Source organism: Bufo gargarizans, chromosome 5 (genome assembly GCF_014858855.1).
Source record: "Bufo gargarizans isolate SCDJY-AF-19 chromosome 5, ASM1485885v1, whole genome shotgun sequence".
NCBI lineage: Eukaryota > Metazoa > Chordata > Amphibia > Anura > Bufonidae > Bufo > Bufo gargarizans.
The window spans coordinates 293635660-293662632 of record NC_058084.1 but is presented as its reverse complement, the minus strand read 5'-3'; positions in this window follow the sequence as shown (position 1 = coordinate 293662632).

Sequence of the window (26973 nt, the reverse complement as noted above, 5' to 3'; positions counted from 1 at the left end):
ATGTAGGCTTTAGCCAGAAAACAACCACACCATTGAGGGTTAAATGCACTTGGTGACAGGCGCAGCTTGCCCCTGATTTTGTATATGGCCAAAAAATGAACAGACTATTGCTGGTTAAATGCACTTGGTGTGACAGCTTCACCCTGATGTAGGCTTTAGCCAAAAAACAACCACACCATTGAGGGTTAAATGCACTTGGTGACAGGCGCAGCTTGCCCCTGATTTTGTATATGGCCAAAAAATGAACAGACTATTGCTGGTTAAATGCACTTGGTGTGACAGCTTCACCCTGATGTAGGCTTTAGCCAAAAAACAACCACACCATTGAGGGTTAAATGCACTTGGTGACAGGCGCAGCTTGCCCCTGATTTTGTATATGGCCAAAAAATGAACAGACTATTGCTGGTTAAATGCACTTGGTGTGACAGCTTCACCCTGATGTAGGCTTTAGCCAAAAAACAACCACACCATTGAGGGTTAAATGCACTTGGTGACAGGCGCAGCTTGCCCCTGATTTTGTATATGGCCAAAAAATGAACAGACTATTGCTGGTTAAATGCACTTGGTGTGACAGCTTCACCCTGATGTAGGCTTTAGCCAAAAAACAACCACACCATTGAGGGTTAAATGCACTTGGTCGCAGCTTGTGCTGGCGCACCACAAGACACAAAATGGCCGCCGATCACCCCAGAAAAATGTGACTGACAAACGGTCTGGGCAGCCTAAAAACAGTGAGCAATTGAGGATCAGCAGTTCAATGATCCACAGCTGCAGATCGATCAGTTAATCAAGTCCTTTGGAGGAGTTAATCTGCCTAATCTCGCCCTACTGTCGCAGCCGCAACCTCTCCCTACGCTAATCAGAGCAGAGTGACGGGCGGCGCTATGTGACTCCAGCTTAAATAGAGGCTGGGTCACATGGTGCTCTGGCCAATCACAGCCATGCCAATAGTAGGCATGGCTGTGATGGCCTCTTGGGGCAAGTAGTATGACGCTTGTTGATTGGCTGCTTTGCAGCCTTTCAAAAAGCGTGAAAGGGAGCCAAAAGAAAAGCGCCAAGAAAGCGACGAACACCGAACCCGAACCCGGACTTTTACGAAAATGTCCGGGTTCGGGTCCGTGTCACGGACACCCCAAAATTCGGTACGAACCCGAACTATACAGTTCGAGTTCGCTCATCCCTACCCAGGACCCTATGACTGCAAGGTAACAATGTCAGCTACCAAGCCATCAAGATGCCCAAAGCTATGTGCAACATACTACAAATCTCAATGCAATATAGTATGAGTGTTATGATACTTGATAAATCTTATTACTTCTGATAGGTATGTCAGGAGTCACTTTAACCCTTTCAGGACCCTGCAATTTTTCACCTTAATGGGGTTCTCTGGGAATTAAGAAAATGAAAATACTTAAATATTACTTTATTATAAACATATTCTGAAATATCTTTCATTTATTATAATGGCTCATTTTGTCTGACCGCCATCCAATTAGTACACACAAAACCTGTCCTGGTCACACTCTCCTGTTTTGCGGTCCACTGGGGCCCCCAGGAATTCTCATGGGGCTCGGCCAGCTGGGGACCCCATTGAAGTAGGGGATCAGGTCACACATGTGCCTGTGTAATCTTCGGTTCTGGCGTCCGTGCCGACTGGATCGCGTATCCATGCTGGGCTGCTTGAGCGTCCGTGTGCACGCTTGAGAGGAGGTTCGCAAAGGGTTACGCGGCCAAACGTACACGCATCTTATTCGCTACGCCAGCCACTGATGGGGAATGAACATAAACTCTAGTAGATTACAGAGTAGGCATGGGCAGGGCTGGCCTTAGGTGTTCAGGTGCCGTGTGCGAGCTAATCTTGTGGCGCCCCCCCCCCCCCAGTTCACCTAAACATACACAAAGAGGAAAACAATCTTTGTAACAAACAGTTTTGTTTTTATTACAGATAATTTAAGTGCAAGTGCAAACAAGTACGATCATACCCAGTGTCACCCATAGCCAGTCTCCTGCCCCCTTAATCATACCCTGTCACCTTTGCCCAGTCCTCTGCCTCCCTTAATCATACCCAGTGTCACCCAGAGCCAGTCCTCTGCCCCCCTTAATCATACCCTGTCACCTTTATCCAGTTCCCTGCCCTTCTTAATCATACCCAGTGTCACCCCTACCCCGTCCCCTGCCCCCACAATTAAACTCTGCCCCCCCTTAAATTAAGGGTGACAGACACTGGGTATGATTAAGGGGGCAGTGGACTGGGTAAAGGTGACAGGGTATGATTAAGGGGGACAGGGGGACTGACTCTGGGTGACACTGGGTATGATTAAGGGGGGCAGGGTCTAATTGAGGGGGCAGGGGACTGGGTAAGGGTGACACTAGGTATGATTAACCCCTTCCTGACCACAATCTCTATATATACGTGATAGCTGCACATACCCCGTGCAGCTACCACGTATATAAATGTTCTGGCAGCTCTTTAATCCAAGCGCTGCAAAGCGCTTGGATTAAAGCTTCTGCCCCTGCCCTGTATGCTGTCACGGACAGCATACAGTGCAGTAATGCCGGCAAGGGACCAATCAGAGTGGCCCCTTGCCGGCAATCGATCTGATTGGTTAGTCTGTGCAGACTAATTAATCGGATCGCGGCAGAGAAAAAAATGCCGGTTTCATGCTCTGATCTGCGCTCTGCAGATCAGAGCATGAAATCAGGTAGGGTCCTCGTAATACCCCCCCGATCTGTGCCCCCGAGCTGTGGCTGTGCCCCCCATCTGTGCCCCTCCAAGCCCCCCCCCTTGTGTCCGCCTGCAGCTCATCTAGAGGCAGCTGCCCTGATGCGGTCCGCCCCCTCCCCGCCCCATGCATTCATTTTCTAGCCGCCCCTCCTGCCCCAGCCTCCCTCAATATTGTCGGCAGTACCCCCCGATCCCCCCGCCTTTCCAGCGCTGCCCCCGATCCCCCTGCTGTGTGTGATGGCGGCGGCTCCATCACCGCATAGAGCTGACACTCTCCTGTAACCCCATAGATGCCACAGTTGCGGCATCCATGGGGTTAATAGATGGAGGGAGCTCCCTCTCTCAACCATCGGGGCTGCAGCGCTGTGATTGCAGCACCCGATGGTTGCCATGGCAACCGGACACTTTGCAAAAGCGTCTGGTTGCCATGGCAAAGGCGTCCAGTGCTGCCACCTACAGGACATCTGGAAGTATTATACTTTGGAATGCAAGAGCATTGCAAAGTATAGTACAACTATCAGCCCCACTGGATCTTCAAGATCCAAGAGGGAACTGATAAAAAAAGTGAAAATAATAAAAGAAAAATAAATAAATAAATAAAATGGTACTAATAAAAACCTCAACACTTTCTGCAAAAAACGAGCCCCTGCACAAGACGATCAGCAGAAAAATAAAAAACATATGGCGTTCAGAAAACCAATCCAGCACAATCTGCCTTCCAAAAACCGTATGGCCTCTTTCACACGGGCGTCTTATTTTTGGCCCAGATAAGAGGCGGGTGCGTTGCGGGAAAATGTGCGATTTTTCCATGCGAGTGCAAAACATTGTCATGCGTTTTGCACTCGCGTGAGAAAAATCGTGCATGTTTGGTACCCAAACCCGAACTTCTTCACAGAAGTTCGGGTTTGGGATCAGTGTTCTGTAGATTGCTATTATTTTCCCTTATAACCATGTTATAAGGGAAAGTAATAATGATCGGGTCTCCATCCCGATCGTCTCCTAGCAACCGTGCGTGAAAATCGCACCGCATCCGCACTTGCTTGCGGATGCTATGCGATTTTCACGCACCCCATTCACTTCTATGGGGCCTGCGTCGTGTGAAAATCGGACAATATAGAGCATGCTGCGATTTTCACTCAACGCATAAGTGATGAATGAAAATCACCGCTCATGTGCACAGCCCCATAGAAATGAATGGGTCCGGATTCAGTGCGGGTGCAATGCGTTCAACTCACGCATTGCATCCGCACGGAATACTCGCCCATGTGAAAGGGGCCTATGGCATTCCTTTCCTTCTGCGCCCTGCCGTGTGCCCGTACAGCAGTTTACGACCACATGTGGGGTGTTTATGTAAACCGCGGAATCAGGGTAATAAATATTGAGTTTTGTTTGGCTGTTAACTCTCAATGTGTTAAAGGAAAAAAATATATATAAAATGGAAAATCTGCCAAAAAAGTGAAATTTCATCTGCATTTTCTTTTAATTCTTGGGGAACGCCTAAAGGGTTAACAAAGTTTGTAAAATCAGTTTTGAGTAACTTGAGGGGTGTAGTTTCTACAATGGGGTCATTTATGGGGGTTTCCACTATGTAAGCCCCACAAAGTGACTTCAGACCTGAACTGGTCCTTAAAAAGTGGGTTTTGGAATTTTTCTTAAAAATTGTAAGAATTGCTTCTAAACTTCTAAGCCTTCTAACGTCCTAAAAAAATAAAATGACATTTCCAAAATCATGCCAACATAAAGTAGACATACAGTGGAGGAAATAATTATTTGACCCCTCACTGATTTTGTAAGTTTGTCCAATGATAACAGTGGCAGATAGCACATCAAAAGGAAAATCGAAAAAATAACTTTAAATAAAAGATAGCAACTGATTTGCATTTCATTGAGTGAAATAAGTATTTGAACCCTCTAACAAAAAAAGACTTAATACTTGGTGGAAAAACCCTTGTTTGCAAGCACAGAGGTCAAACGTTTCTTGTAATTGATGACCAAGTTTGCGCACATTTTAGGAGGAATGTTGGTCCACTCCTCTTTGCAGATCATCTCTAAATCCCTAAGGTTTCGAGGCTGTCTCTGTGCAACTCTGAGCTTGAGCTCCCTCCATAGGTTTTCGATTGGATTAAGGTCCGGAGACTGACTAGGCCACTCCATGACCTTAATGTGCTTCTTCTTGAGCCACTCCTTTGTTGCCTTTGCTGTATGTTTTGGGTCATTGTCGTGCTGGAACACCCATCCACGACCCATTTTCAGTTTCCTGGCAGAGGGAAGGAGGTTGTCGCTCAGGATTTCACGATACATGGCTCCGTCCATTTTCCCGTTTATGCGAATAAGTTGTCCTGTGCCCTTAGCAGAAAAACACCCCCAAAGCAAAATGTTTCCACCCCCATGCTTGACGGTGGGGACGGTGTTTTGGGGGTCATAGGCAGCATTTTTCTTCCTCCAAACACAGCGAGTTGAGTTAATGCCAAAGAGCTCTATTTTGGTCTCATCAGACCACAGCACCTTCTCCCAGTCACTCTCTGAATCATTCAGGTGTTCATTGGCAAACTTCAGACGGGCCTGCACATGTGCCTTCCTGAGCAGGGGGGCCTTGCGAGCCCTGCAGGATTTTAATCCATTGCGGTGTAATGTGTTTCCAATGGTTTTCTTGGTGACTGTGGTCCCTGCTAATTTGAGGTCATTAACTAACTCCTCCCGTGTAGTTCTAGGATGCTTTTTCACCTTTCTCAGAACCATTGACACCCCACGAGGTGAGATCTTGCGTGGAGCCCCAGAGCGAGGTCGATTGATGGTCATTTTGTGCTCCTTCCATTTTCGAACAATCGCACCAACAGTTGTCACCTTCTCTCCCAGCTTCTTGCTAATGGTTTTGTAGCCCATTCCAGCCTTGTGCAGGTCTACAATTTTGTCTCTGACATCCTTGGACAGCTCTTTGGTCTTTCCCATGTTGGAGAGTTTGGAGTCTGCTTGATTGATTGATTCTGTGGACAGGTGTCTTTTATACAGGTGACTAGTTAAGACAGGTGTCCTTAATGAGGGTGACTAATTGAGTAGAAGTGTCTAACCACTCTGTGGGAGCCAGAACTCTTAATGGTTGGTAGGGGTTCAAATACTTATTTCACTCAATGAAATGCAAATCAGTTGCTATCTTTTATTTAAAGTTATTTTTTCGATTTTCCTTTTGATGTGCTATCTGCCACTGTTACAATAAACCTACCATTGAAATGATACTGTTCTGAGACTTTTCATTTCTTTGTCATTGGACAAACTTACAAAATCAGTGAGGGGTCAAATAATTATTTCCGCCACTGTATGGGGAATGTTAAGCAATAAATATTTAATTAGGTATGACTTTCTGTTTTAGAAGCAGAGAAATAGAAATTTGGAAAAATGTTAATTTTTCAAATTTTTGGGTAAATTTTAGATTTTTTCAGAAATAAAGGTGAAATATATTGACTCAAATATATGACTATTATGTAGTACAATGTGTCACGAGAAAACAATCTCAGAATGGCGTGGATAAGTAAAAGTGTTCCAAAGCTATTACCACATAAAGTGACGCATGTCAGATTTGTAAATTTTGACCTGGACACTGAGGCGTCAATGACCCTTGGTCATGAAAGGGTTAAAAAGAGCAGGGGACTGGGTAAAGTTGACAGAGTATGATTAAGGGGGGCAGGGGACTGGCTCTGGGTGACACTGGGTATGATTAAGGGGGCAGAGGACTGGGCAAATGTGACAGGGTATGATTAAAGGGGGCACAAGACTGGCTATGGGTGACACTGGGTAGGATTAAGGGCCTTAATCATACCCAGTGTCACCCATATCCAGTCTCCTGCCCCCTTAATCATGCCCTGTCACCTTTACTCAGTCCCTTGCCCCCCTTAATCATACCAGTGTCAACCAAAGCCAGTCCCCTGCCCCTTAATCATACCCAGTTCACTCTTATCCAATCCCCTGCCCCCTTAATTATACCCAGTGTCTGTCACCCTTATCCAGTCCCCTGCCCCCCTTAATTAAATCCCCTCCCCCATTTAATTTAAGATATTTGGTAAAGAAAAAAAATAAAAGAAAAAACAATAACAACAGATACTCACTATTTAAAGTCTTCTGCTCCCTCCCTGTCTGCAGAGAAACGGCCGCTGCTCTCACACATTGAGCGGATCCTTCCACCGCTCTCTGTGAAGGCGCAGCACTTGGACGCTGCGCCTGCGCCCCTGAGCTCCTCCTCCACACTCCGGAACCTGACCTGGCAGCTGCAGCGACTCAGCTCACCAGGGTCACCTGACACAATCTCGGGCCGGCCTGCTGTTAGAGACCGACTGCGAGCTGTGTCGGCCGCCAGGCGCCCCTGTTGCCATGGCGCCCTGTGCGGCTGCACAGCTCGCACACCCCAAAGGCCGGCCCTGGGCATAGGTTAAGAGATCAATGACCAGCTAATGCCATACAAGTGTCAGGGATTAGGCTAATCATATGGTCTATGAGGAATAGACACATGACACTCTGTGATTGGCTAGCAGGTATTTAAGAGGTGATCTCCCTGGCTTGTCAGTGCCCACTGTTGTTTAGATAGCCCGGGTGTATATTGCTGTTTACATTCTTCCAGACTACCTGTGCATGACCTCTGACCTCCTCAATCCATCTCTAGAAACTGCCTGTGGGAAACTTCTATGCGGAACATTTTGTCTCGTGTTGGACCTCGAATCGGACCCGGAAATGTCTCGTCTCTAGGTAGTATGTTACACTGACTATTTCTGTGCATACAAACTTTGGCCTGGTCTGGCTGTCCCTTGTGAGTTTTCCTGCACAAGTTATTATTTGGATTGATTACCTGCATATGATTTCTGGTCTGGACTGTACTGCCGTCATTTAATAAATGCACCATTGTTTAAACTCTGTCTGGTTGTTTGGAGTTCTGCACCATTACACACAGGAGTACAAGTTACTTTACAACACTGAGGTAAATGGCAGCCTCATCCTCCTTCTCTCTGCTCTGCTTGTCAGAAATTATGATCCTGAATACAGATGATAAGAACTTTAGCTGAATCTCTGTAGGAATGGAGTCCATAAGGAGACATGAAGAACAGAGAGGATGGACAGGACAGACTGTGGTAATGGAGACTGTAAGTGCTGCTACTCATTAGTCACACCTCACCTCCTCTCATGTTTCCTCATCATCTTCATTCCCACAGAGATTCACCTGTATTCAGGATCATGATTCCTGACAAACAGAGCAGAGAGGAGGATGAGGCAGCACTTTCGCTCACTGTGGTGAAGTAACTTGTCCTGATATATGATTAGGAAAGGTTTTATGTGTACTGATAGGACAGTGGCAATTTTATTTCTCCTAATTATTGCTCCCTAGAAAAAAACAAGCCATTCTAAGTAATGAAAGGTATTTGTGAATATATTTATTATAAAATAATATTTAAGTATTTTTTCATTTTTTTTAATTCTTGGAGAACCCCTTTAACTCTTTAGTAGTGATAAACGAACATCGTCCGGGACGATTTGTGAACGCGATCAAATGTTCGTGAACCGCAAGTTCGCTCCATTCACTTTAATAGCAGGTGAACCTGAAAAACCTTCAGCTCATATTTGCAGCCACAAAATACTTAGTAGAAGTGTACAAATAGTCCCACAAACATGGACAGTAACATACTAGAGGGGAATTAATAACAAACAGTCCAACAAAAAGTATGTATCCTAATCAGGGGATATTTTTATGCATCTTAAAGGGAAACTCTCTGAAATGTAACCTGTTGGAGCCTAGAAAATGTTTATTTTAGGCCACCGGAGTACAGGCCCCCAACATTAGGCATTCATCTGACATAAAACATCAAGTGATTATGTGGCTGGAGGTATATTAGACGGCCATTGAATATCAATTTTACTAGAGGTCAGTACAAATAAATGTCAAATATATATGTTTAAAATAACTAAAAATATAAACTTTTAATAAAAACATGGCTAAAAAAATCCCGCCTCTTGAATAAACCCCAAATGATAATAGTTGAAATTCGATAACACGTGGTCGTCACAGGTGTTGAATTCCTCCGAGGCCCCAACAATTAGGCATTCACTGTACAGAAAAGATCAAGTGATTATGTGGCTGGAGGTATATTAGATGGTCAACGGATATCAATTTCACTGCAGGCCAGTGGACTACAGGCCCCAAAAATTATTCATTCACTGGACAGAAAACATCAAGTGATTATGTGGCTAGAGGTATATTATATGGTCAATAGATATCAATTTTACTACAGGCCAGTGGAATACAGGCTCCAAAAATTATTAATTCACCAGACAGAAAAGAACAATTGATAATGTGACTGGAGGTACATTAGGCGGTCACCGTTGTGAGGCAGTGACAGGCCTCATGGTTGTTAGGGGAGATATATGGCAGGATTTGCTGTGTCTTCCCCCAGAATCACCACTTCTGAAGAAAGACCAGGTGCAGTAATCACCTGGGGATAAAGGAATCCTCAGAGTGAGAGGGGGTGCGGACTTTCACACAGAAAGCTGGAGTGGCTCTGTGTGGTCTGAGCCAGGAGGGCTGAGAGACCACTATCCCCCAAGAGACCCTGGTGTGGGAGCAGCCTGGAGGCTGCTGGAGGTTGGGCTGCGAAAGCCGCATCTCATCATGGGTGTGAACTGCGGTACGCTTTAGGTGAGTTAGGGAAACCTATGTGTTTAGAAAGGGCCCAGACGGGCAAGGTATTTTATCTTGGCTTTGTATGTTTTCTCTTTATGCCGTGTGCCACAATAAAGCACAGTTTGGCCCCTAAATCCTGGTGTCTGTGAAGAAGTGTGTGGTTGCAACCCCCGGAAAAGAGCTAATCCCCCACAATTGGTGTCTGATGTGGGCACATGTCCGTGCTAGCAACGCAGTTGCTAGGGGCAACTACATCACTGAAAGGAGCAGGTGCTGCTCATGCTGTTGTAGACACTTTTTGCTAGGTTCCAAAGGAGTTTCTGTGCAGGATTTAAAGGGCCAGAAGTCGAGTACGAGAGACTGACCGGTGCAAATGGCTGCAAAATGGTATAGCATGTGGGAGAACTCCTGCGAGTTAGTGATCAGGGGAATCCTGCTGGGGGTCATTCTAGACTCTCGCCAGCAATTGTCTCTAGTCCTGCCTGAAATTCTGGACTTTGTAACGAGGGGGGCAGAGACAAAAACTACGGTGTCACTGACTTTTGTGACGGACTATGGCTCCGTACAGTGGGAGCTCTTGAAATGCGAGACCCTGTGGGTAGAGTTCATACTGGGCAAGGACTTTCTGTTCTTTTGTCAGATATGGAGAGGCAAGAGTGCTTTAAGTTTGGTGGTTGGAGTTCCGGAGACAAAGATATGTTCTATTGCCAAGGGCAACCTCCATGAAGAAAAGGAGGTGGAGAGTGGTGCGGCTCTCAGGAGATCATATGTTTCTTGCACATGTGCGCAATTTCCTAAAGGGGGCGGATGGAGTGACTGTCTGGAAAAAGCTGTAAGTCCAGGCCAAGCCATTTCCTGTGGAAACTACTGTATTAAGGAGAAGGTTGATGACCGTGCTGGAGATATTCCTGGACTCCCCTCATCTCACGTGAGTGCCGAATCCGTGAGAACAATCGGTAAGATCATTCCGATTATCCCGCGAGTAACAGACCCAGTGACATTGAGCCGGTGGCAGTTGCTACCCGCTGGGCCGGTGAGTGATATGTCACCGAGGGGAGAAACTGTCTCAAAAGTGTGTGACCATATGGAAAATGCAGTGTCTGAACAAGCGGGTAAGCCTGTTGCAGTTGCTCCCTTGCAGGAATCTGCAGGGGAGAAGGGTAGTGTGTTGCCCAAAGAGCCTGTGACCAAGGATATATTTGGGGTGGGGAAAATTAGAGATCCTATGCTAGCCCGGGTAAGAGGTAGCACAAGGAAGTAATAAAATTATAAGTGTACGGGACAGTCATGCGGTTAATAAGAATTAATGAGTGGTTCTCACTGAGTGTGAGACTGCGGTGAGAACTGGGACTTATGGATTTGCTGGTAGAACTACGCTCATACATGAGGGAATGTTGGGCCATGATTTCCCGTTGTTTCGTGACTTGTGGGAAAGTGGAAACACTTCTGCAGTCAGTGACGAAACTCCTGCAAAACTGGTACCTACTCCTTTAGGCCTCATGCACACGACCGTTTTTTTTTTTAAGGTCCGCAAAAACGGGGTCCGTAGGTCCATGATCCGTGACCGTTTTTTCGTCCGTGGGTCTTCCTTGATTTTTGGAGGATCCATGGACATGAAAAATGAAAAAAATCAAAGTCAAGTTTGCCATTGAAATGATAGGAAAAAACGGACACGGATCACGGACACGGATCACGGACGCGGATGACAATCTTGTGTGCATCCGTGATTTTTCACGGACCCATTGACTTGAATGGGTCCGTGAACCGTTGGCCGTGAAAAAAATAGGACAGGTCATATTTTTTTCACGGCCAGGAAACACGGATCACGGATGCGGCTGCCAAGCGGTGCATTTTCCGATTTTTCCACAGACCCATTGAAAGTCAATGGGTCCGTGAAAAAAAACGGAAAACGGCACAACGGCCACGGATGCACACAACTGTCGTGTGCATGAGGCCTTAAGTGAAGTGACCATTAAAAACAATGGTGCGGATAAGGTGCAAGGTGATTGTGCCAAGTTGGCGGAAATGCATAATGAAAGTGGGATGTCATGTGAAATATCTGATGTTGATAACATGCTTTTCCGTTGCAGGTTGTGGTCAGGGGAGAAGCGCCCACTGGTGGTAAAAATGTCAATGAAGCTTTATTTTCTTCAGCTGCTATTTTTCATGAAGAACTTTATGACTTGAGGTCAGGAGGTTTGAAGAATTGCATATAAATAATGTGAACCAGGCACCTGAAAGAGAGCCTGAGCAAGTGCAGGTGGTTCTCACTGAGGGGGAGTCTCCAGTGAGAACTGGGTCTTGCGGACCTGATGTTACAAATATGTTCATATATGATGCTATGTTGGGTTGTGATACGTTTCGTTGTTGTGGGGTAAGGTAGACACTTCTGCAGATAGTGACAAACCTGTACTTGTCCGTTTAAATGAAGGTCTAATGGAGCTGCACATTGACTGCCATGGGGAAAGAATATTGCCTATTGAAAACAATGGTGCTGATAAGAAATATGTGAGTCATGCAGAAGTGCAGATAAATGTTGTGAGCACTGAGTTGAGCAATCCTACTCTGGTGAATGTGCAAGAAAGAGTAGCAGTCCTAGAGGGTGTATCACACATACCGGAGGTGCCCATGCAATCGAATAGGATGGCCTCATTGCTATAGTCCTAACACCACCTTTATGCAACAAATATCTGCAAGTCCGCACTATTGTTCACAAACATTCTGCTAGATACATTTGTGAAACTGTGTCTATGATCTACAACCGATACAGCCTCACAAAATAACTATAACATTGTATCAATAGCCACTAACCTTTAATTTGAAATACGTTAACCTGTTGTGGTTGCTTTTTTCCCCTATCATAGAAACTACAATTGCACGTGTATGATGAGACATATGGGTGTACATGTGTGTAGATGTGGGTATGTGTATGTGCATATATATATATATATTTATTTTATTTTTTTTATTTTATCATTCTATCTACAGAGACATATATATATATATATATATATATATATATATATACATTTTATATTTAAAAAAAAAATATCTTTTATCCCCTAGCAATATAACTACCAAACTTCATATCATTCCATGCATTTTTTTTTTATCATTATCCTACCACAAATAACCACCATACTTTACACTCCCACACTTTTTATTTTTTTATTTTTTATTCTCTCCCTCAAAAAAATATTAATACTAGACCAATACTAGACCAATCCATCTCTAACCTTTTTAAAATATGACCAAATTCAACCACTGTAGCTATATCCATATATAACCATTTTATCTTATTTATTTCCCCTTTTTTAAAATGAATCAGGTCCACACTATATATCATTTTAAAGGGATCAGTAAGGGACTGAACAAAGGACTGAATACCAGACGCTTACTCACCCCCTGTCCCTTTGCCCCTCCCCCTGCTCCACCCCCTTTGGCCTCACGCATCTTTTTTGAGTTTAAATAACTGCCACATGTGAATGTGGCTTTATGTTGTATATTGTCCTGATGAAGGGGGCCCTCCGCCCTGAAACGCGTTGACTGAAAATAAAAAAGTATTGTGTTAACAATACCTGCCTGTCTCTGACTCCTGCTGACAGCGCCATCAAAAAGATTCATTCTATTTCTTCTCTACAAACGATATCTCTCCCCGACGATTTCTTCCAAAGCACGGGGCTGGAACCTAGGCAGCAGTGCAGGCACCCCGCATGCTGATTGGGCAAATCAGCACAAGCTACATATTGGTGTTGTGACTCATCACAACATTGTCCGGTAAGAGTTTTCACTTACCTCTTTTACTAATTATCTTACTATACCACACATGAGGCGCTGCCTCCTATTTCTCTTTTATCTACATACCAGAGGTGGACATGCAGTCTCCACAGTGTTTTATGGTCAATAAAGTAATGTCCCAGGTAGGGATTAGGCAATATATGTGCTGTGACCATTAGAAACTCAGAGAGGGAAGCTACCAGGTCAAGGTATTGCAAAATTCAGGCGGTCACTAGTAGCGACCAGACGAGAGCTGAGTGGGGAGATGGCAGCCTAGTGTTTGAGACCCATACCCAGGCAGGGGTAGATGACCTGACACGTCAGTATAGCTGCAATCGTGAAGATTTTTCTCTCTCCACACGGTCCCTAGATATGATAGAGAAGGGACTAGATGTCTTCACAGAGTCACCGAAGAAGACTGCAGTAGATACAAACAAAGTGCTTACAGGTACCCTGGATGGAACCCCCACAGGGAGGCCAAAAGAAAATGGTGATACTCCTACATCAGCTGCAGCAGAGCCGAGTGAAGAGCATCTGGAACAGGAGACACTCTCCTTGGCTCGATCTGTTAAAGAAGCGCTTGAGGAGCGAGATGAATGTGAGAGGCTGAACAAGCAACTCAGAGCAGGGATGGAAGATTTCATGAGCTCACAGGATGGTGTCAAGAAGAACGTCTGAGTTGAAGAAGTCTAAGCCAGAGCCTGTTAAGAATGGGGTCTGGAGATGGTGGTGCTGTGGTGCCAACCGAGGCGGAGAAGACGGAAGATATTTCTGCTGACCCAGCTGATAGGGCTGATGTGAATGCAGAGGCCAAGAGACTTGTGGCAATGAGTAGCCAGGACCTGGTCATGAAATATGTTCCCTGTTCCGTCAGTGTCTTACAGAAAGCCAGCGGTCTGCTGGAGAAGAAATACCAGGAGACAGATGACCAGCATACAGATGGTGTCTACTACTGTGAGATGGCTCTCCTAGACCTTAAGCGATTGGGGAACAATATCCCGAGTGAACCTCTGGAGGGTTTGCCAGAAGGCAACAAGTCTAGTGAAGATCCATATGTCCCCAGTGCCTCCAACCTTGATGAGAAGGAGGAGTTAAGAAGGCAAGGATATTATGTCATGTCCGTGAAGGATGAAAAGGCCAATAAAGTAAATGGAGACTCCAAAGAAATGGAGGCCAAATAAGCTAAGGCCGAGGTCTTGAAATGGGAGAAATCCTTGGATGTTCCAGAGACCAATGTTAGGGCGGAAGGAGCGACTGCTGAAGTGGGAAAAGCCACTGAAGATGCAGAAGACTCTGAAGCTGGCCCCAAACCCAAAGAAACCACTGCTGAGAATAATGGTAAAGAGGTACAGATGCGTGGAAAAAGAGCAAGACTTAAGAAACCTGCTTTGCTAAAGGAGCCCTACAAGGCAAAAGAGAAAGGGTCTAGACACAACAATGACTGGGACCAGTTCAGTCAAGAGTTGCCGCAGTCCAAGAAAGGACGTGAGGGGCCTGTGCATAAGTCAGGAAATATAAAAAAGACAGTGCCTGCTCATGAGATGGGCAAGAGAATCCTAGAGGCCCTGTCATCTCTGTAATAAACTAACGAGGATGACAAATCAAGCGCTGTTGTCCTGGGTCTGGCAGAATAAGGGGAAGACTATAGTCTAGGTCGATGCCCGTTCACAAGCATCTAGATTTGATGCTAGTGTTCACCCCTACGGGACTGAACCAAGGAGGGGAGTATGTGAGGCAGTGACAGGCCTCATGGTTGTTAGCGGAGATATATGGCAGGATTTGCTATCTCTTCCCCAGAATCACCAGGTCTGAAGAAAGTTCGGGTGCAGTAATCACCTATGGATAAAGGAATCCTCAGAGTGAGAGGGGGTGGGGACTTGCACACAGAAAGCTGGAGTGGCTCTGTGTGGTCTGAGCCGGGAGGGCTGAGAGACCACTATCCCCCAAGAGGCACAAGTGTGGGAGCAGCCTGGAGGCTGCTGGAGGTTGGGCTGGGAAAGCCGCATCTCATCACAGGTGTGAACTGTGGTACGCTTTAGGTGAGTCAGGGAAACATATGAGTTTAGTTAGGGCCCAGACGGGCAAGGTGTTTTATTTTGGCATTGTGTGTTTTTGCTTTATGCCATGTGCCACAATAAAGCACAGTTTGGCCCCTAAATCCTGGTGTCTGTTAAGAAGTCTGTAGTTGCAACCCCCGGAAAAGAGTCAATCCCCCACACCATATAACAATTTTACTGTTGGCCAATTAGATTACTGGCCCCAAAAATTATGCATTCACTGTACATAAAAGATCAAGTGATTATGTGGCCGGAGGAATATTAGACGGTCAATGGATAGCAATTTTACTGCAGGCCAGTAGACTACAGGCCCCAAAAATTATTAATTTACCGGACAGAAAAGAACAATTGATAATGTAGCTGAAGGTACATTAGGCGGTCACCCTATAACAATCCCTATAACAATTTTACTGTTGGCCAGTTAGATTACAGGCCCCAAAAATGATGCATTCAGCGTACATAAAAGATCAAGTGATTATGTGGCTGGAGGTATATTAGACGGTCATTGGATATCAATTTTTCTGCAGGCTAGTACAAATACATGTCAAATGCATATATTTAAAAGAACAAAAAATATAAAATTGGATTAAAAACATGGCTAACAAAATCCCCCCTCCTAAAAAATCCCCAATAGTTGAAATTTGATAGCAAGTGGTTCTCACAGGTGTTGAATTCCTCTGAGGTCCCAAACATTAGGCATTCACCGGACAGAAAAGGCCTTTTATGCCGCTGTATTTACATAAGACAGGGACTATTATTTGTTCTGGGTGGATGTATATAGTGATCAACTGGAAGTCAGGGGCCTAGGGGCTAGTCGATTACTAGGGCCATTTTTATATAGGGTAAGGTTCCGGACGGGGTCGCTTTAATCAGGGCGGATGGTCTGTGGTTAGGCTATCAGGGCCAAAATAGCACCCCCCTGTAGGGCAATATCAGGGACAGTTCTTTGCCCACCCTGTCCTTTAATACCACATCATCATCATCTAGTCCAGGGATAGATGTTTTTTGCTTTCCCTCAGGAATTCATAGATGTGCACTGGAACCCCCTGGATTGTGGTAGGACATATGGTTTCTGATTTGGTGCCGCCGAGCACCCGATTTAGTGTCGCCGAGCACTTGTTATTGCCTACCACATCTATTCTTTTTGCTTAACTTTAATTTATTTTCATTTTGAGAGATAACTTTTCCATTCACGCATCCGCAAAGTGGGTCCACATCCATTGCACAATTTTGCGGAACGGGTGCAGACCCATTCATTTTCAATGGGGCTTGAATGTGCTGTCCGCATCCGCATTTGCGGATCCGCACTTCCGCACGAATCCGTGCTTCCTTTTCCGCCAAAAAATAGAACATGTCCTATTCTTGTTCGCAATTGCAGACAAGATTAGGCATTTTCTATTATAGTGCCAGCGATGTGCGGTCCAAAAATTGTGGAATGCACATTGCCGGTGTCTGTGTTTTGCGGATCCGCAAAACACTTACGGACGCGTGAATGGATCCTCATAGTAACATTATTAAAGGTTGCGTTTTATCTTTATGTATATTCTAATGGATTGCCTTCCTTGTACAATTTTATAATATACTTTCTATGTTACAATGTATATTTTAGTGCATTTGTATTGTGCAGCAGTTGTGTGCAGTTCTGCTGCGATACTGCAGGTATATAGAGGGACAAGCGTTATTGGAACAAATAATTTCTACTGGTGTCATATACCAGTCACCCCCCCAAAAAAACTGATTGAAGCGGGGTGTTATATACCAATATACTTTCTTTACAGTATAGTGCATTTGGGTACTGTATAGTGCATTTGCGCATGCGCGTACGCGAAAATTATATTGCTGATATATTGCATTGAAAAAAAATTATGAACGGAGATCGCAAATTCAAATAATACATCTGGTATGTCACTGTCCATGTTGTGGGACTATTTGTACACGTCTAGTAATTATTTCTTGGCTGCAAATATGAGCTGAAGGTTTTTCAGGTTCGCCTGGCATTAAAATGACCCGGCGCGAACTTGCGGTTTGCGAACGTTTGATCGTGTTTGCGCGATTGCGTTCGCGAACCGTCCTGGCAGATGTCTGTCCATCACTATTTATAAATATAGAACACCCAAAAATCACGGAGTTCTACCATAACCCCAAAATACACAAACAAAATCCATTGGGGAGACCCATTGTGTCAGGCATAGACTGCCTTACCAGTGCTTTGTCCAGATATATTGATAAACAGTTTCAGCCATATGCACAAGCACTCCCAACATACATAAAGGACACAAAACATACATTGAACAAAGTGAAATGGAGAGAGGATTATATAATTGGCACATGGGATAACTATACCCTACACTACACCCTGCACTAGAACCTATCAGCAACACTATTCCCTAACCCAGGGCTGGCCAACCTGCGGCTCTCCAGCTGTTGTAAAACTACAACTCCCACCATTCCCTGCTGTAGGCTGATAGCTGTAGGCAGACTGGGCATGCTGGGAGTTGTAGTTTTGCAACAGCTGGAGAGCCGCAGGTTGGCCAGCCCTGCCCTAACCTATACTATTTCACACTTAGGCAGTATTCACATGACCGTGTGAAGCCTGTGCCCGTATTGCGGACCGCAATTTGTGGTCCACTAAGCACGGGCACCTGCCGTGTGACAGCCGTATAGGGATTGTGGCCCCATTCACTTGAATGGGTTCGCAATCCCTCCGTTCCGCAAAAAGATAGAGCAAGCTCTATTTTTTTGCGGTGCGGAAGCATGGAACGGAACCTCAGAAAGCACTCCGTAGTGCTTCCATTCAGCATCTCCGTATTTGCGAACCCATTAAAATGAATGGGTCCGCACCCGTTATGCAGAATGCACACGCAACGGTGCCCGTGTATTGCGGATCCGCAAATTCGGTCTGCAATATGGGCACATGCTTCACACGGTCATGTGAATGCTCCCTAACTAAACGGATTATATCTTTCAGCTAACTAACACTATACCCTACACTAGAACCTATCTTCTACTCCAACCTACCCTATCTAACACTAACTTTCAGTTCAGTTGTCACCACCAGACATCTGAGAAGCTCTGACAGACGTCCTTCAGAACCTCCTCCTTGAGGTTCCTTTTGTTTTGCTTTCATTTTCTCATCTTGTTAGCCTCTCTCAGCTGTCATGTAGTTGCACTGATTGCATCCCTTTAAATCCCTTCCCATACTGCATCACTTTGCGGTTTATATTACTTCCTGGAGTGTGTGCATGCTGATGCTACTACTGAGTCTTCTACAGATAAGTTTTGTTCATTCATTTGTGTTTTCCTATTTGCTGGATCCCAGGTGACCCTGACTCCCTCCGTATCAAGTGTAGGGAGCCGGTGGTCGTGTCCCCTCACTATTATAGGGTGTTCAGGTGTTATACAGTCGAGGTACGAGGATATGTGATCATCTACCATTAAGATTTTCGCATAGGCTGAGCAGTTAGGGAGAGAGCCAGGTCTATTGCAGGGCTCTCCCTTTTGTTCCTTAGTTTTGGATCCAGTCAGTCGGATCTTCATTTTGTGTCTTCTAGTTTTCTGTACTCCATCCGTGACATCAGTATATATCAGATATGTGACTTGCTTTTTAAAAAGCACAGCATAGTATTCAAGCTCCTCTCACAACCAACCACATGAAACTGCACCAAATGGCTGCTGGGAAGGGTCTTACAGTTGCAAGAAAAAGCATGTGAACCCTTTGAATGATATGGAGTTCTGCACAAATTGGTCATAAAATGTGATCTGATCGTCATATAAGTCACAACAATAGACAATCACAGCCTTCTTAAACTAATAACAAAGATTGAAATGTTACCATCTTTTTATTGAACACACCATGTAAACATTCAAAGTGCAGGTGGAAAAAGTATGTGAATCCCTAGACTAATGACATCTCCAAGAGCCAATTGGAGTGAGGTGTCAGCCAACTGGAGTCCAATCAATGAGATGAGATTGGAGGTGTTTGTTACAGCTGCCCTGCCCTATAAAAAACACACACCAGTTCTGGGTTTGCTTTTTACAGGAAGCATTGCCTGATGTGGATGATGCCTCGCACATAAGAGCTCTCAGAAGACCTACAATTAAGAATTGTTGACTTGCATAAAGCTGGAAAGGGTTATAAAAGTATCTCCAAAAGCCTTGCTGTTCATCAGTCCATGGTAAGACAAATTGTCTATAAATGGAGAAAGTTCAGCACTGCTGCTACTCTCCCTAGGAGTGGCCATCCTGTAAAGATGACTGCAAGAGCACAGTGCAGACTGCTCAATGAGGTGAAGAAGAATCCTAAAGTGCCAGCTAAAGACTTACAAAAGTCTCTGGCATATGGTAACATCCCGAATCTACGATACATAAAATACTAAACAAGAATGTATTTCATGGGAGGATACCACAGAGGAAGCCACTGCTGTCCAAAAAAATACATTGCTGCACGTTTACAGTTTGCACAAGAGCACCTGGATGTTCCACAGCAGTACTGGCAAAATATTCTATGGACAGATGAACCTAAAGTTGAGTTGTTTGGAAGAAACACACAACACTATGTGTGTAGAAAAATGGGCACAGCACACCAACATTAAAACCTCATCCCAACTGTGAAGTATTGTGGTGGGGGCATCATGGTTTTGGGCTGCTTTGCTGTGTCAGGGCCTGAACAGATTGCTATCATCAAAGGAAAAATGAATTCCCAAGTTTACCAAGACATTTTGCAGGAGAACTTAAGGACATCTGTCCACCAGCTGAAGCTCAACAGAAGATAAGTGTTGCAACCAGACAACGACCCAAAGTATAGAAGTAAATCAACAACAGAATGGCTTAAACTGAAGAAAATACGCCCTTCTGGAGTAGCCCAGTCAGAGTCCTGACCTCAACCCGATTGAGATGCTGTGGCATGACCTCAAGAAAGCGATTCACACCAGACATCCCAAGAATAATGCTGAACTGAAACAATTCTGTAAATAGGAATGGTCAAAAATTACTCCTGACCGTTGTGCACTTCTGATGTGCAACTACAGGAAACATTTGGTTGAAGTTATTGCTGCCAAATGAGGTTCAACCAGTTATTGAATCCAAGGGTTCACATACTTTTTCCACCTGCACTTTGAATGTTTACATGGTGTGTTCAATAAAAGCATGGTAACATTTAATTCTGTGTGTGTTATTAGTTTAAGCAGACTGTGATTGTCTATTGTTGTGACTTAGATGAAGTTTTGATCACATTTTATGACCAATTTGTGCAGAAATCCATATAATTTAAAAAGGGTTCATGTACTTTTTCTTGCAACTGTATATAGTGAAATGGTGGGCAACTTTCCTATTGGTTGCTAGGGATGTTGCTAAACTCTGACAACAATATTTGCATCCTTCTCATTGGCCCACAAGCTAAAAGAACGGAGGGATCAGTGTCTTCTCAAAGTAGCAATATTTGCATTGCTATAAATATTTGTGTTACGAATATGCACGCTCCACTCACTGACTCACTGTAAGTAATATTGGATTATTCTAATTTGGACCACAAGCTAGAAGCATTTTAGAAAAAAATATATTTTTGTGTCTCCATATTCTGAAAGCCATATATTTTTTATTTTTTTTTGGGCTCATTTTTTTGGGTATGAGATGATGGTTTGATTGGTACTATTTTAGGGTGCATGTGACTTTTTAATTTTTTTACGGTGTTCACCTGAGGGGTTAGATCATGTGATAATTTTATTTGTTACGGATGCGTCAATACCCAATATGTTAACTTATTTTCTTTATTAACGTTTTACACAAAAACAGCATTTTTTAAACAAAAAAAATCATGTTTTAGTGTCTAACATATTCTGAGATCCATAGTTTTTTTTTTTTTTTTTGCCCGATTGTTTTATTTTTGCAAAATTAGGTGGCTGTTTTATTGGTACTATTTTGGGGTCATATGCCTTTTTGATTGCTGGGTGTTGTACTTTTTGTGTAAGGTGACAAAAAAGGATTGTTTTAGCACAGTTTTTAGTTTATTTTTTCTATCGCATTCAGGTGAGGTGGTGGATCATGCTAAAAAAATTTAGAGCCGGTTGTTACAGACGTGGCAATATCTAATATGTCTGTTTTTCTTTTTTTTTTTTTTCTTCTTTTTCTTTTTTTTTTGCTTTTTTACAATTTTATGTTTTATTTGGGGGAATTTTTATTTTATTTTTTACTATGAAAAACACTTTTATTTACTTTTTTTTCTTTTTTGTAACACTATGGGACTTCAACTTCTGGGATCTGATCCCCTCTGCAATGTATTACAATACATCCTGTATTGTAATACATTATATGTCAGCTTGTATGCTGACAGCCTGCCTATGAGACCCAGCCTAAGGGCTGGATCTCACAGGCTTCCATAGAAGGCAAGCCCTGATGCCTATGAAAGGCATCGGGGTTGCCTTCACTGCCATCGGGTCCCCACTACTGCAGGACGGGGACCCGGCGGTTGGAAAGGCGGGGGGGAACCCATAGCCTCTGCAAACCCTCTGCATGCCGCAGTCTTCACTGATGCTGGCGTATGCACCAGGGGCCCGGCTGTCAGTGACTGCCGCGTCTGTGCCGCTGATCGGGCGGGCGCAGCTCCTGCACCCACCCGATCAGCCTGCTGTACATGTACTTGTCCTTAAATGACGTCCACCAGCGCCGTACATGTACAGCGCGGGTCCTTAAGGGGTTAATTTTATTTTGTAGTATTAATTAATACTTTTTCCAGTATTGTATAACAATGGTTGCTGAATAATTAAGCATTCTAATATTTCTTGTGTTTTTACTCATGAGCATGCTTTCTTTATTGCGCCAATCTGAGTGAGCTTTCTTATTTGTACCCAGAATTTGAAAACTCACCTAATAATGATTAGGAAAAGTTGACATATTTTGGTGGGAACTTCACACTACAATAACTCTGATAACAGGGACTTCACACTGATCTGATGCAGAGTCTAAGGGTGCCTTCACATGTGGCAGATTTTGTTGCAGAATTTTCTGCTCCTGAAATTCAGTATCATTCTTTTGAAAGGGGTGACAAAAAGGCCCACCCTGTGACTACTTGCTCGTTCTGTTTCCTGCCTCTCATTCTTGATTGACAGGAAGAGGTGAGAGGAGTATGCAGATTTGATTATCATTTAGTGTAGGTGTAATGGCAGCTAGATGCTTGCACCAGTGGAATCATTGCTATGTAGCTGCTGCCATGGTATCCTGGCACCTCCATTGTCAAGGCACAGCAGAGAAGTGGTGTATTGAGAAAAAGGAATTTAACAGTAAGGATTTTGGCATTCTAGTATACCTGAATTAAAGTGGTTGTCCCATCTTCACACTTATGACATATTAACTCTCTTAGCTTAAGAATGAGGCCCCGCTGTAAACAGCAAGCACACCACACGTGTGGTGCTCTCTCCATTCCCAAATAGAGCTGAGCAACAGCACTCAGCTATATTCAGAAGTCCCATAGCTAAGAATAGAGATTAAACTGTGAATTGACAGCCAACCCTCCCTTCACAGTTGTGGGGCTTCTGAAACTTGAGATGAGAGGTAGAGTAAGAAGCAATGCCTCCGCAGTTACATCAGTCTATACAATGCATGCTGGCTCATTGATTGCTGTGGGCAACAATCAGTTTGTCTTTTAGACAGCACTTATAAGGAGATTACTACTCCAGGACCTTATTTTCTGACAGCATGCCGAGAGGTAGTTTGAGAAGTCCTGAAGTAAAAAGAAAGCTGTGCTATGATTGGTTGCTATAGACAAAAATCACATTTGTGCTGTGATTGGTTGCTAGAAAAACAAAGCTAGAAAAAATGAGACAGCTGTCACACCCAAGATTTGCAGGGTGAATCACAGTTTAGTGGTACTAGGATAGAAATGAATGAGGTCACAGCATGACTTTCACGTGTGTCACAACCTCTACTTTATAACTGCAAAAAATCCAACACTGCTGTATTTCTGCAATTCTGGAGTCGCGTTATAGCCCAGCTGTGTAGCCAAGTGACCATGGCATCTGAGCAATGAAAAGGTGGGAGCCACATTTTTTTGCACTGGTAACAGCTTCCTCCGGCTGCACTGATAATGATAGGCTAGAGCCTGCTTGAGGCACAGATGCTTATCACTGGTATATACCAATACAAGCCTGGGGGGGGGGGGGGGGGCAACACTGCATTGGGATATACTAAAGGTTGTATTCTGTAATGGATAAAAATTAATTACAGAATGCAAATGGCAATCTAATTATTGCTTGTTATAGTTAGCTATAAAAGTTTTAAAAATAAAAGGTAAAAGTTCAAATCACACCCATTTTCCCAGAATTAAAATCAAAAATGAATATACAATAATTTAAAAAAATCATAGGCATCTGTATACACCTGTACAGCAGATGCCATAACAAAAAAACAAAATGGCCAATTCATAATTTTTTTCATCACGTCACCTCCCCATCACTGAAAGGTACAGATTTCCCCACAAAAAAATTAGCCCTCACACGGACATAAATCAAAGTGAATTCTGCCAGTCATGTCTTGGAAACATTTGCATGGAAAAATGAATTCTTAATCTTACAAAGGAATGAGTTCAAACATATCTTGCCCAATGGAACCTATGTGCTAACTATTCAATTGTGCATTCTAGGTGCTACAGGATCAATTCACATAGCTCAGGGTGTGCAAGGTACCAAATAGTGGGACTATGGTGGTGGATCAGTTTTAGCATTGTTTTCAAGCAGCATTATTTATATAGAGTTTGCAGGTTCTCTTTATACTTATAGGCTTTTTTTCTGGTGGTTCAAATACTTTGTACTCTTCAAAAGCATACTGTACTGCTGAGAAAATTGACTTCAAAATAACCCTGATATTTGTTTGACTTGGAGAATTCAGATTATAATCCTCATTGGGGGCAGAAAAATCCCTACACAGTGCTATATAACAGAATACAGGTGAAACTCAAAAAATTTGAATATCGTGCAAAAGTCAATTTATTTCAGTAATGCAAATTAAAAGAAATTGCATTAATGCAGCTTAAAATTAGAATTTTGTGAAAAGGTTAAATATTCTAGGCTCAAAGTGTAACACTCTAGTCAGCAAATTAATCCATACCCCCTGAGCAAAGAGGGTACCTCAATATTGTTGTTCAATTACTTTTATTAGTAAGATCAGAGAAAATGATGTGATACAACAAAATACATAAATAAACAGACCATCGTAAGGACTTCACATTTGAGAGATGATGAACACTGTCGAGAAATAGGACAAGCGGAGAGTATACAACATCGAATATATATGCGTAATGAATCCCCAACAGAGTGCAATGATACACAAACACAAGACTGGAGACACATAAGGGGGAGGGGGGTAGGGACTGTTTCCTGATAAACAATATAGTGAACGGATTTTTTAAATACTGGCATCAGCCCTCCTCAACTGTGATTAGATTTCACTGGGACCCTTGAACAAAATCCAAGGAGTCCTGATGAGCACTATAGTGAAAAATGGTTCCCTTAAATACTGGCATCAACCCTGCTCAACCATAATTGGAATTCACTGGAGCCCTTGAACAAAATCCAAGTCCAAATTTTTAAGTACTTGTCAGTATTGCCTGTATCTTCCACCAGAAGCTCCTCCATTCTATGTGTTTTCTCAAAAGTGTTGAGCCAGTCTTTAAATTGAGGAGTTATAGAGGATTTCCAGTACCTAGGTATGACTAGGCGAGTGGCTTGTACAAAAAGTCTCAGGAGGCCTTTTTTCAACGTGAAGCTAGAACCAGGGAACATAGAAAACAACGCCCCTTCTAGAGTCCATCTGGCTGTATTGCCGCTGACCTGGCCATAGAGGTCATTCAGGGACTTCCAGAATGGTGTTAGTCTACTACAATGCCACCAAATATGTGTCATGCTGCTCACCTCCTGTCCACATCGCCAACATGTACTAGGGCACAAAGGTTAATAGGAGTGTAACATGTCTGGTGTCCTGTACCATCTGGACATGATCTTTAAATTATTTTCCTGGAGTCCACAGCTTACGGACGACTTATGCGATAGCACAAACACCTTCTCCCATTGGTCTGAAGAAAATGATTTCCCTAGTTCTCTTTCCCATGCTCTTACAAAAGGCAGGGCAGAAATGGAGTCGTCCTCCCTATGGAGCAGCCTTATACCAGAGACACTAGATGTGTGGGGGGAGATGATTGGAAGCAGTGAGGTCCCTAGAGAGTCCTTCCTTGGGCCCTAAGGAGGTTAGGAAAGTTTTCAGACTACCGTAACAGAAGACAGTGGACGTATAGAGCCTTTATGTGTGACTTGAGATACAGTAGGGTTGTCTACCCGTTCGATACCCAAAAGTGATTTTTGACCTATGCCCATAGGAAAGTCAGGGTTATCAAACCCATAGGAAAGTCAGGGTTATCAAAGAGAGGTGTCAGGGGGGTAGGGAATTTGGTGAGGCCTAGGGATACTGCACTTCTATCCCATATACGTAGAATACCCAAAGTCGTTAAAAGGAGCCGCAGAGGTCTTTTAGTCTTAGAAATCCAGAGCAAATTCTGAACTGGAAATCCTACCTCCTGATTCTCAAATTGAATCCACCTTTTGGAATGTCCACTGTGGAACCAGTCCACTATATATGAAAGGATTGTGGCTTTGTGATACTTCGGGAGGTCTGGGACCCCTGCGCCTCCCCTCAACCTGTGGCGGACCAAGAATCTCATCCCCAGCCTAGGGTTAGAACCTGCCCAGATGAATTTTAGGAACATGGATCTAAAAGCCCTGAAGAAAACGCTCGGCAAGGGTATAGGAATGGTGCGGAAGAGGTACAAGATCCGTGGGAGTATTTTAAGCGTGTGAATCCTACCAAGCCAGGATATTGGTAGATTCCTCCATACCTGTAAATCCTTTCTGATGTCCTCAATAAGGGGAGTGAAGTTTAGTGAAAAGAGATCTGAGGAGTTAGAGGGAATAACCGTGCCTAAATATACAATACGTCCTTGGGCCCAACGAAAGGGAAACAAGGATTTCAGAGTATGGACCAGGGCTGAAGGCAGTTTAATATTAAGTATCTCCAACTCATGGAGGTTAACTTTAAAGTTTCTAAGGTCTCCGAAGGTCGAAAATTCCTTCAGAATATTAGGAAAGCTGACCATTGGGTCCGTACAATATATAAAGAGATCATCTGCATAAGTGGCGATTTTCGACTACAGTTCTTCCAGTCTCAGGCCCCTGATAGACTCATTGGCTCTGAGAGCTCTGGCCAGGAATTCCATAACCATAATATACAGAAGAGGGGAAAGTGGGCACCCCTGGCTTGTACCATTATGGATACGGAAGGGTGTCGATAATGATCCGTTGACTCGTACCTGGGCGCTAGGGTCTCGGTACAGAGCAAGGATTCTAGCGATCATACAAGGGCCAAACCCGAACGCCCTCAGGGACTCGCCCAAAAAGGTCCAATCTACGCGATTGAATGCTTTTTCTCTGTCTATCGAGAGAAGGCAGAGGGGGGACCCCGTTTTGTTAGCCCTGTTTATGATGGCCAGAGAGCGTATGGTATTGTCTCTGGTTTCCCTTCCTGGGACAAAACCTGCCTGATCAATGTGGATCAAAGAGGACATAAATGGCTTCAGTCTGTCTGCTAAGATTTTTGCATAGATCTTTACATCCACATTAATCAGAGAGATCGGACGGTAGTTACTACAGGCCAGGAAATCTTTACCCAGTTTAGGTATGACACATATGTGAGCCATCAGAGCCTGAGGAGGGAAGGAT